Source organism: Lissotriton vulgaris, chromosome 10 (assembly GCF_964263255.1).
Source record: "Lissotriton vulgaris chromosome 10, aLisVul1.2, whole genome shotgun sequence".
Classification (NCBI taxonomy): domain Eukaryota; kingdom Metazoa; phylum Chordata; class Amphibia; order Caudata; family Salamandridae; genus Lissotriton; species Lissotriton vulgaris.
The window spans coordinates 142,385,565-142,397,669 of NC_141698.1; positions in this window are offsets into that span (position 1 = coordinate 142,385,565).

The window sequence follows — 12,105 nt, forward strand, 5'->3', positions numbered from 1 at the left end:
GGTGACTGAACCACCATCATCAACCACAGAGCTGCCACTGGAGATAAGGTGACTGAACCACCATCATCAACCACAGAGCCTCCACTGGAGATAAGGTGACCCACCCACCATCATCAACCACAGAGCCTCCACTGGAGATAAGGTGACCCAACAACCATCATCAGCCACAGAGCTGCCACTGGAGATAAGGTGACTCAACCACCATCATCAACCACAGAGCTGTCACTGGAGACAAGGTGACTCAACCACCATCATCAACCACAGAGCTGTCACTGGAGATAAGGTGACTCAACCACCATCATCAACCACAGAGCTGCCACTGGAGATAAGGTGACTGAACCACCATCATCAACCACAGAGCTGTCACTGGAGATAAGGTGACCCAACCACCATCATCAACCACAGAGCTGCCACTGGAGATAAGGTAACTCAACCACCATCATGAACTACAGAGCTGCCACTGGAGAAAAGGTGAACCAACCACCATCATCAACCACAGAGCTGCCACTGGAGATAAGGTGACCCAACCACCATCATCAACCACAGAGCTGCCACTGGAGATAAGGTGACTGAACCACCATCATCAACCACAGAGCTGTCACTGGAGATAAGGTGATTCAACCACCATCATCAACCACAGAGCCTCCACTGGAGATAAGGTGACTCAGCCAACATCATCAACCACAGAGCTGCCACTGGAGATAAGGTGACTCAACCACCATCATCAACCACAGAGCTGCCACTGGAGATAAGGTGACTCAACCACCATCATCAACCACAGAGCTCCCACTGGAGAAAAGGTGACCCAACCAAGTGGAGTGGTGTGGCTCACCAGTTAGAGGCGGCAGACCCGGGAGCAAAAGTCGTCCGGGACCAGGGTTCAATTCCCAACGCGGCAGGGTCGTGGACTTGGGTCAGCGGACTCGATAATTCTCGCTTCGGTGCCTACTCTAATCTGGGGGTCTCACTCGGCAACTCTGGGCATTAGATTGCCTAATCTCCACAACGCCCCCCCCAATGCCAGGGATGCCTGGCTCCACCCTCGGGACTCCCAGCAGGGACCATCCCACAGGGAAAGCCAGGACGGGTTCCCCAGAGTTGCACAGCGCCAGGAAACCTCCGGGTAGAAGCGCGCTTTACAAGTGCAAACATAATAATAATAATAAAACCACCATCATCAACCACAGAGCTGCCACTGGAGATAAGGTGACTGAACCACCATCATCAACCATAGAGCTGCCACTGGAGATAAGGTAACTCAACCACCATAATGAACCACAGAGCTGCCACTGGAGATAAGGTGACTCAACCACCATCATGAACCACAGAGCTGCCACTGGAGATAAGGTGATTCAACCACCATCATCAACCACAGAGCTGCCACTGGAGAAAAGGTGGCCCAACCACCATCATCAACCACAGAGCTGCCCCTGGAGATAAGGTAACTCAACCACCATCATGAACCACAGAGCTGCCACTGGAGATAAGGTGACTCAACCACCATCATCAACCACAGATCTGCCACTGGAGAAAAGGTGACCCAACCACCATCATAAACCACAGAGCTGCCACTGGAGATAAGGTGACTCAGCCACCATCATCAACCACAGAGCCTTTACTGGAGATAAGGTGATTCAACCACCATCATCAACCACAGAGCTGCCACTAGAGATAAGGTGACCCAACCTCCATCATCAACCACAGAGATGCCACTGGAGATAAGGTACCTAAACCACCACCATCGACCACAGAGCTGCCACTGGAGATAAGGTGACTCAACCACCATCACCAACCACAGAGCCTCCATTAGAGATAAGGTGACCCAACCACCATCATCAACAACAGAGCCTCCACTGGAGATAAGGTGACCCAACCACCATCATCAACCACAACAGAGCCTCCACTGGAGATAAGGTGACTCAACCACCATCATGAGCCACAGAGCTGCCACTGGATAAGGTGACCCAACCTCCATCATCAACCACAGAGATGCCACTGGAGATAAGGTGACTCAACCACCATCATCAACCACAGAGCTGCCACTGGAGATAAGGTGACTCAACCACCATCATCAGCCACAGAGCTGCCACTGGAGAAAAGGTGACCCACCCACCATCATCAACCACAGAGCTGCCACTGGAGATAAGGTGACTCAACTACCATCATCAACCACAGAGCTGCCACTGGAGAAAAGGTGACCCACCCACCATCATCAACCACAGAGCTGCCACTGGAGATAAGGTGACTCAACCACCATCATCAGCCACAGAGCTGCCACTGGAGAAAAGGTGACCCACCCACCATCATCAACCACAGAGCTGCCACTGGAGATAAGGTGACTCAACCACCATCATCAACCACAGAGCTGCCACTGGAGATAAGGTGACTCAACCACCATCATCAGCCACAGAGCTGCCACTGGAGATAAGGTGACCCAACCACCATCATCAACCACAGAGCTGCCACTGGAGATAAGGTGACTCAACCACCATCATGAACCACAGAGCTGCCACTGGAGATAAGGTGACTGAACCACCATCATCAACTACAGAGCCTCCACTGGAGATAAGGTGACCCAACCACCATCATCAACCACAGAGCCTCCACTGGAGATAAGGTGACTCAGCCAACATCATCAACCACAGAGCTGCCACTGGAGATAAGGTGACTCAACCACCATCATCAACCACAGAGCTGCCACTGGAGATAAGGTGACTCAACCACCATCATCAACCACAGAGCTCCCACTGGAGATAAGGTGACTCAACCACCATCATGAGCCACAGAGCTGCCACTGGATAAGGTGACCCAACCTCCATCATCAACCACAGAGATGCCACTGGAGATAAGGTGACTCAACCACCATCATCAACCACAGAGCTGCCACTGGAGATAAGGTGACGCAACCACCATCATCAGCCACAGAGCTGCCACTGGAGAAAAGGTGACCCACCCACCATCATCAACCACAGAGCTGCCACTGGAGATAAGGTGACTCAACCACCATCATCAACCACAGAGCTGCCACTGGAGAAAAGGTGACCCACCCACCATCATAAACCACAGAGCTGTCACTGGAGATAAGGTGACTCAACCACCATCATCAGCCACAGAGCTGCCACTGGAGAAAAGGTGACCCAACCACCATCATCAACCACAGAGCTGCCACTGGAGATAAGGTGACTCAACCACCATCATCAGCCACAGAGCTGCCACTGGAGATAAGGTGACCCAACCACCCTCATCAACCACAGAGCCTCCACTTGAGATAAGGTGACCCAACCACCATCATAAACCACAGAGCTGCTACTGGAGACAAGGTGACTCAACCACCATCATGAACCACAGAGGACAATTATATATCTGCAGCAAGATATGCACCACTTACAGAGATCCCAATTCTATGGGTGGGTAGAGTGCTTCAATAGCGACTCTCTTAGTGTTGATGGATTCTCTCTTACCACCTTTTTGTAAGTGAGGTCCTTAGTGTTCCTCCTTAGTGGATGGAAAAGCACTAGACCAGCACCCATGCTGCCACAGCATACCACCTGTGTCCTCATTATCATGTAATAATAAGAACTATTGACTTAGACCCACCAACATGCACAACTTGTGGTGCTGTTCAACACCCCTTGCCCTGCCAGTGCTGCAGAACTACAATGTCCAATAAAGGCAACCATCCTCTTCCATCTCTGGCTCCCAATTCTGATTCGGTGCTTGAGCTTCCCATTGTTTCAACGTCTCTTGCGCTTCGACCAGGAGAAGTAACAATGGTGAAGTAGGTGAACAAGAAAAAGTGAACATTAAGTGGATTTAATGGCACAAACCCTCCCTAAAATAAACACACCCTTAAATCACGCAGAAGTGCAAATACTGCCAGTAAGCAGATGAAACATATCACATCTATCCCTCAAGCCTCTCTTGCTAAATAAAAGCAATAATCACCATAATCACCATTAAGCATAATACTGCTCCAATAATTATTAGAGCAATAATAGGTACAGTGCTAAGAATCCTTCAAAATTACACTAATAATACATTCAAGGTGCAGTCACTTAGTCTTCTATACAAACGCAGATCCATCCATCTTGTTGATCTATAAGATTAATAAAAGATAAAAATAAAAAGAAGTCGGGATAGGTGGATCTAGATTATATTATATGGTAAAGTCCAAAGTAGTTTCCTCTGCGATTAGCTCAAGTGAAGGTGTCCCAGCTCCCACCCCGCTCAAGGTTCACCCACTGCTTAATTTGAGCCAGTGGTTGCAGGTGGGACCCAGTGACACTCATGTTTTGGGACCAACACTTATTTTTCAAAATCATGCTTTGACCCAGAGCAAAACTGAGAGAAAAAATCAAAAGGGGGAAAGGAAGGATGAAGACAAGTGACAAACGGAGAAACCAAGGATAAAAAAGAACCCGCAAGAGTGAGATAAAGGGGGAGGGAGTGCGTGGTGTTGGATGAAAGAGGCATGAGGTGGAATCAAGATTGTGAAGCCTTGGTATTCGGCAGCCCTGACATTCAGCAGTACTGGGTGCAGGCTGCTGAGCAGATCTTTGGACTCCAGCACTTACAAATTAAGCACTGCGTTCATCCTATCTTTTTGACAGCAATTGGTCAATCTGTGCAAGTCTATCAGCAATTTACTGACATGGCTCGCCTTACTCATAATAAAGTCACACCCCTAGTTCCTGCAGATGATAGATCTGATAGCAGGATCCTGTGTGGATGCATTCCTTGGACACATCACTGAGTGAAACACCTCGCCTGATGGTACAGTCTCCTCCAGTTTGGATTATATCATTATTAAGAGGGATAATCTGCAGCTTATACATCAATAAGTCATGCCGTAAACACTTACTCTGATCAATAGGAAATGTATGCATTTGGACTGAATACTGTGAAGCCCTTAAATCATAGACAGTGGCGTAACACAGGCCCCTGCAGCACCCACAATGCTTGGGGGCCTGAGCTGCAGCGGGCCCCCTCAGCACAGTACTCTGGCCTGAGAGCTCCTGATTAAATTGGAAGTGGGTGCCCCTCCATGTACCTTGCAGGGGGGGGGGGGGGGGGGGGGGTCAAGTTTCGTTCTGCCACTGCAAATGGATATTGTAGTTGACTAGACTATGTAGTTGATCTTAATATTGTGTATTCAGGGTTTATTTGACTTATTATCTCATCAAAGAATGTGTGAGCTTTGTACCTTGGTAGATTGGCAAACACTGACTTCAAGAGTGACCGATACTGGGGGAGTGGGGGGATGGACGCAGGGGGTTTGGGGGCTGGCTTTTGGGGGGGGGGGGGGGTGCTGTCTTGGAACTTGTTCTCACAGCATTGAGTAGGGGATCCCATCTTTCTCTTGCATGGATGGGCTTATTCCCAATTTCAGTCTTTAAGAAGGAGCCACTATGGAAAATCTCAGCTCTTAGACATGCTTACCATATTCCCTGGTAAGGTACTTACTTGCCAAAGCCCTCTATATGCAAACTATTAACCAGGCTAGAAAAATTAGGCTTATTCCCATTTCCTAGAAATTCCTTAAGAAACCATTTTCTATCATTTCTATCTTTATGTGGTAGCTTGTGTCGATTTCTGGCAAATGCAAATACATTCCATCTGCTATTGGTCTGTTTCACGCATCTGGGTACAACTTGTATTCTATTGAATGCTTCCTGTTATGATACACCTTGATCCAGTTGTGCGTGCGTCATCTGTTATTGAATGGAACAAAGAGCTTGCATCAATAAACATTTGTAGAGGTACAATATGGATCTGTAAGCCAGTAAGTTCAGCACACGCACCGCCATCTTATTCAAAGTGTTCATACCTGACCTATTTTTCTGTTTACGAGGTATTAATAACCATCTTGCTAAACTTGGTGACAAGAGGTTGGGAACTCTTTTTTTATGCCAATAACATAGTGCTGATGAGTCTCACTCATACATATCATACAAATCGTGGATATAGATGAATAATGCTGGGCCAATAACACTACAATTAGTCCTACAGAAGCAAAGATCATAAGGGCATATTTACAAAGGGACTGCATCACCGGAGCATCACTTTTTACAATGTTATGGTGGTGCAATGCCCTCTATCATTTTACAAAGTGGCGTTAAGCCACTTTGCTTGGTCTAATGCCGCTTTGTATATATGGTACCCATTCATGCAGTTTCCGCATGAAAGGTGCGTGCAATGGTTGCTGCTTTGGGGGTTTCACCTCAACACCGCCCCAGATTTACACAGATCTGTAAATCTGAGGCAGCGTCAAAACCTAACGCCATACAAAAGCAAGTGTTAGATTGGTGCAATGAGGAGAAATGCTTTTATTTTTACTCCTTTTTCCTTTTTCTATGTGTTCTGGATTCTGCATTACACATAGAAAGAGCAAAACGCCTTTAATGATTGTTTATGTGCAGTGAGGTGTCCCTCCCTGCACATAAACAATCATTAAGTAATGATGATTTGCTATTTCTATGTGTGCAGCAGAATGCAGCACTCAAAGAAGTAGCAAATCGCCATTATTGGTTGTTTTTGTGCAGGAAGCAAACCTTCCTGCACATAAACCATAATCCCCTGCAACACAGGCACCCTTGCACTATGGCACGAGGTTGTCTGTGTTGGTGCTAGGCAACTATTTTTAGCACCAACACAAAGAGAAACACAGGGGTGCGCCACATTGTTGTAAATAGAACACATTCCTGCATTTTTTAAATGGCGCAGTGGTGCAAAATTTGCAGCAGCGCCCTGCTTCACCTTTTTCCTTGTAAATATGCTCCAGAGTCTGTTGGAAATTGGTGGCTTGTCGAAAGGTTTGGCTGATTGGCGATGCACTTCGCTGAATTTCTTACTATTGTTATTTCTTCTTTTTAGTAAATTATCTTATTTGAGGATTAAGAAGGCTCATACTGCCCTCACAAGGACCAGTGAGTGGTTTGCCATTCAAAAAATAATAGGTGGGGGTTGGCTATCTTCTCACATGAACTTCCATGCCGCAGAGCATGTCTTGTCTATCAAGAGCCCGCCCAGAACCAATCTATGGACCTGTATGAATGATAGTCATCTGATTGCATCACTTCCTCTATGTCATTCAGAATTCAAAGTGTATGCTGTCGGTTAATGCCCTCTCCATTAAACCCCTGGCAAGAAAGTGAGTAATCTGTCAGATCTTCAACATATGATCATGGAAATTGATGGTGCTTGAGAAATACGTGAAGAGGCTGACTGCCTTGATACATATCTTTTGAGAGAGCCACTTCTCCTGAAGGACACATGGAGGACATCTTGGTTTAAAGGTAACCATGGCTCAAATGATCTAAGAGATCTTAAACTACAAGTGCTGTCAAAAGTACCATTTGGCCTAGATACACCATTTGATTTTCTCGAACTATTGGATTTTCAATCTCCTGTCGGAATATACAATGATGAAAATAATGACAAACGTCATAAATTAATAAATAACAATGTAATGCTTTGTTAGTAAATCACCAACCCCATATGGAAATACCAAACCCTAAAATATCAATATTTTTTCTGGGAGAAAATTCCAGCGATAAAACTGGCATTCTCATAATTTAGGACATAAAGGTGAATATATTATAGTACTATTTTGAAACAACTTAACTAAAGAGTCACACGTTTTGGAGGCATTTCTAAAGAAAAACTCGTAAAATAGTTAATTCCTTTTATGGTGGGCGATGGAAGGGTTGGTCTTCACAGAGGTGTCTGGTGGGAGTGTGTCTTATGTTTATGACTAATTTAAAGAAATGGTTGTCAACTGCATTTACATCAATTTTCCCATAAATCATTGCTATGAAACCATACAGTTTAAAAGTGGTTCTTAAAATGAAATTTGACAAAGCTGAATAAAATCGTCTTCCACTTCTCCTTCCCACTTTGTTACATTTTCCCATCATGCATCTTCGAAGTTGATTCTCAGTCATATAGCTTGAGTGAGAATCTATCAAGACGAGGCAGAGCAAGGACATGAGAGATTTCTCAGGTCTCACAATTAAGACTTTGAAGCGCAGAGCTACACTAAATTAAGATTAATCTTTCAACCCAGTAAGCAAATCAACACGCATCACTGTGAGTTCACACAGCATGCATATACACTATTTTGAAACAATCACACAACTTCAATGTACAAAGAAGCAGGTTGGTGACAATTTCAAATATATATTTTCCGTATAAATAGTAAGTACTCTACAGATGAATTAGTAAGGTAAGAATTTTAGTGGAATCTGGCCTTTCATAAATTTGGGTCATCACCCGAATATCAGTTTTAGATCTATTATGTGAATGCAATAACATTGTTCCTAAACATCAGCTGATCATTTTCAGAAAGTACTGTCAATGTATCCACATTTGCCAGTTGTTCAGTTGTGGTAAACTCACTAGTATTCCCCCCCAAAATCAGCTTGCTCTTTACTGAAACTATTCAGAAAAGGGTGTGAAACTGCACATAATTGCCCTAAAATAAGATTTGTTTCATTAAAGATGTACACTTCCTCAGTTTACCATTTTCTGAAAATGCTTACATAACCCTATTAATTCAATATTTTAATTTTTATTAAGAGGACTAGTTTAGACTTTTTAAGTAGTTTGCCCCTTCTTTGGCAGCTCTCACAACCAGACACAACAAGGATGTGCACGGGGTGCGAGAGGTCACCGCTAGATGGCAGAGGTAGCAACCTCACACTTGGGATTCATTTTATTCTAGGGGATGCCCATCTTATCGTTGAGATGTTCACTATCCATTTCCAGTGAGGGGTGTCCATAAGGTGTCAGGGATGCCCACATTAAACCAGAGGTGGGCACTGTCGGCTAGGTGTTGGCACAGATATCACAGAAGCCCAACCAATGCTCTGAATCCCTAATTTAGGTGGGTTTATCGACTACATACCAGCAGTTGTCAGTTTTGTCTACTCTATGCCAGAAGAATACACTGTATCCAATCTGATTGGGTTCTGCTCCCTTCTACTATATCTATCTGGTTAAAGGAGTACTTGTCCCTTAATAGGCTCATTCAATGCGATTGTCTAGCTTTGCATTCCATGTCACGGATTCCCTGACTTTCTTACATTAGACATACCCTAAATATCATGGATTGCCCCGAACTCCTTAATGAACGGTGTGGTTCCGTGGTTCTGAATTGGGTTCGAAAGTTCCGAAACCCGATTTATAAAGATCGTCGGAAATGGCCGATTTTGGTCTCTACAGACCGCCAATGGCGAGTGTAACGTGTCTGAGTGTTTTCGTATGAATTGATATAGGAGAACACTCTGCATTTGAGGATTTAGTCTGAACCTCCGGGTTCCATTTTGTATGTGGCAGCCATTTTGTGTGGTTGCCCTAACATAGGCCCAATGATTGCGGCCAAGAAAGTCCTTGACACGTACGCCTTAGCTGACTTCTGGTTGACCTGGCCAAACTGACTCCTCGCCTGGGGCAAATCCTGCTGAGCCAGTTCCTTGTGTGGCAGCTGGCCTGATAGAGATCAAAGGGCAGGACGTGCCCGAGTTTATGATACACCGTTCCCACCTCCTCTATCTCCTTTCCATCTGTTTCTGCCTTTCCTTTACGACATGTTCATCGATCTGGGTTGAAGGGTTTATGATGGGTTTGTCCGGCCTGATCAAACAGGAAACCAAGAATGTGTGAGATTGTTTTGGTGGGCTGGACAACGGAAAAGGGGATTGTTTTTGCCTGTTGTCATTTGCTACTTTTGAAATGCTACCTTGCTATTGTCACAGTTTGTATGCACCAAATGTAAATTGTGATGTTGCCAGAGGCGTAATTTTCGGCATAAAAGACCGTGTTCCGTTCATAGAAGTGTGCAGTCTCTGACAAACTACCCGTGTGTACTTCGTAGATCTCTGTCCCTGGTTGCAACCAATAAACTTTGGTCTTTGACGTCATCAAGAAGTATCCTGTGTCTCTGTTTGCCAAGACAGGGGAATCCGGGGTCTTTGGGTGTTGCCCTGACACCGCTGGGTTACCGGATTAGTACCGGTTCTGAAAAACCCAGTACCTCAACGGGTTGTATAACAAAGAGGGATATTGTATTAGTAAAGTAGGCCTTTCTTGCTAGGCCGGCTGCAGAACAAGAGGCTGCGGCCCTCCACAAGCACACTATGCACTATTTCATTATGGTGAAAACTGTCTCTGGGATGGAGCCTTACCTGTCGTTAGAGATTTCTAACTTTCGTGGAAGACTGGTAACCTACTTTAGATTCAACTTGTTCCATCAACTCTTGTTACCCAAAGGGTCTTCGTTTAAAGTTTCGGACCTGCCGGCATGTTGTTGCGATGATGTCTCGATTTCTGACACCAAACACATTGTTATGATCTTCACAATATTGAATAACCTCCGTCACAGGCTTATTCGTCCACTCATTTTGCCTCTTCATTTTTCTGTCCTCCAATGTTAAAATCCCAGACTATTTGCTTTTTTTTCTCGATTTTTATCTGGGTTTATGCTTGGGTGCTGACTTTTAGTATCCATTTTTAAGTGGGTCTTAGCCTTTTTTTTTTTTTAGCTTGGTCTTATGCAATGATTTTACTATGTTTTTCAGACACTTACAGACCACTATATACTTTTCTTGTATTTGTTATTTGCAACTTAAAGTGTATGTATTTTACTGTACCTTCTCTGCGTTTTTATCATGTATACTTTTGTGATTTTCTGGAAGAATCGAATAAAGCTTTACTTACTTACACTGAATGCCAGGAATTTCAGTTAGAAAGTCGAGTTGCCCACTAGATGCTAGGTATTTGAGGCCTATCTTATACAAGGGAACCACGTCAAATTCCAGTGGTGGCCACCAGATGTTAAAATGTCCGTAGCTTGAGAAGGGACACATTATGTCATGATGGTGACCAACTATTCTTAAAAACAACCTCGACCCAGAATGATCAGCCTTTAGCTGGAGATCCACCTCATTGTCTGCAGCACAAATCCAGTGTTAAGGAGAACCTCCCTTATAGTAGATGTGACCACCAGATGCCCATCATACGCCTGGGCTTCACAGAAATGATTTACGTATCCTCACCTCAGGCTAGGAACTTCACTTTACACCAGAACATGTGACGTATTCCAAAATAAATCACCTATAGAGCTGTACTTACCCCAGCTCGTCAAATATATTAATCAAGTAAATAATCAGTCAGTTAGCAGTGAAAAAAGTTCAATTGTTTCATAGACAAAATGCTCTATATAGAGGAGCCTCTCCCGACCTCATCCCTCGAGTGGCGCAGAGAAGACTGCTGGTTTACAGTCAAGACAGATCATATATACTTTTCGAATACTCATGCAATTACCCTAAATGGAAAATTACAGGAGGCTTCTAGTGGCCTCAAGGAAAGACCATATTAGGCACACAGAATTGGCTCAGAATAACTCTATTCATTATAGTAGGGTCGAAGAGGTTGACTCCCCTCGCCCCAGCACACGGGAGTATAGGCACGGCGCCTTCAGGAATGTGCTTTATCGCATTCAAACCCAGATGTAACCTTGGGCCTTCAGACAGAGGGAGGGACAGTCCACCTTCAGCTGCTATTCTATAACTCAGAGAGAAAAGGGCCCTGTCGGTTGAAAAGGGAACATGTGAGTTTGGCTCAACACAGAACAGGGCCAACAAAATGGCGTCTGCATGGATCCTAGGCCTAATGTACTAACACACTAAAATACTCGTGTTTACGTAGAAAGCATATAGAACGATACACGTATATGATATATATTGGAAAATATATAGGTACATCATGCTAACAACTATATAATTAGGTCTAATGCTGGTAACTGAGAAAGAAGTCGAGTTTTCTCCCTCAAATCCACCCTTTTAGCATGATGTAGCTAACTAACTGTAACTCAGTCCCTAAAAATACCTTCATCAATCTTCATTAGGTCATTTATGTCTTGCTGAACCATCTGTTTATTTACCGCAGAATGAGAAGGAACTATTGCAGATGAGAGTCTAATGGCACAATAGGAACAGCAAGCTGGCCCACAGTGTATGCAAAGACAACAAATAAATATAACCTCAATTATCCCTACAAGAATCATTAATAGCTTCCAACCCCAGGTGGACAATAATTCCCAGAACC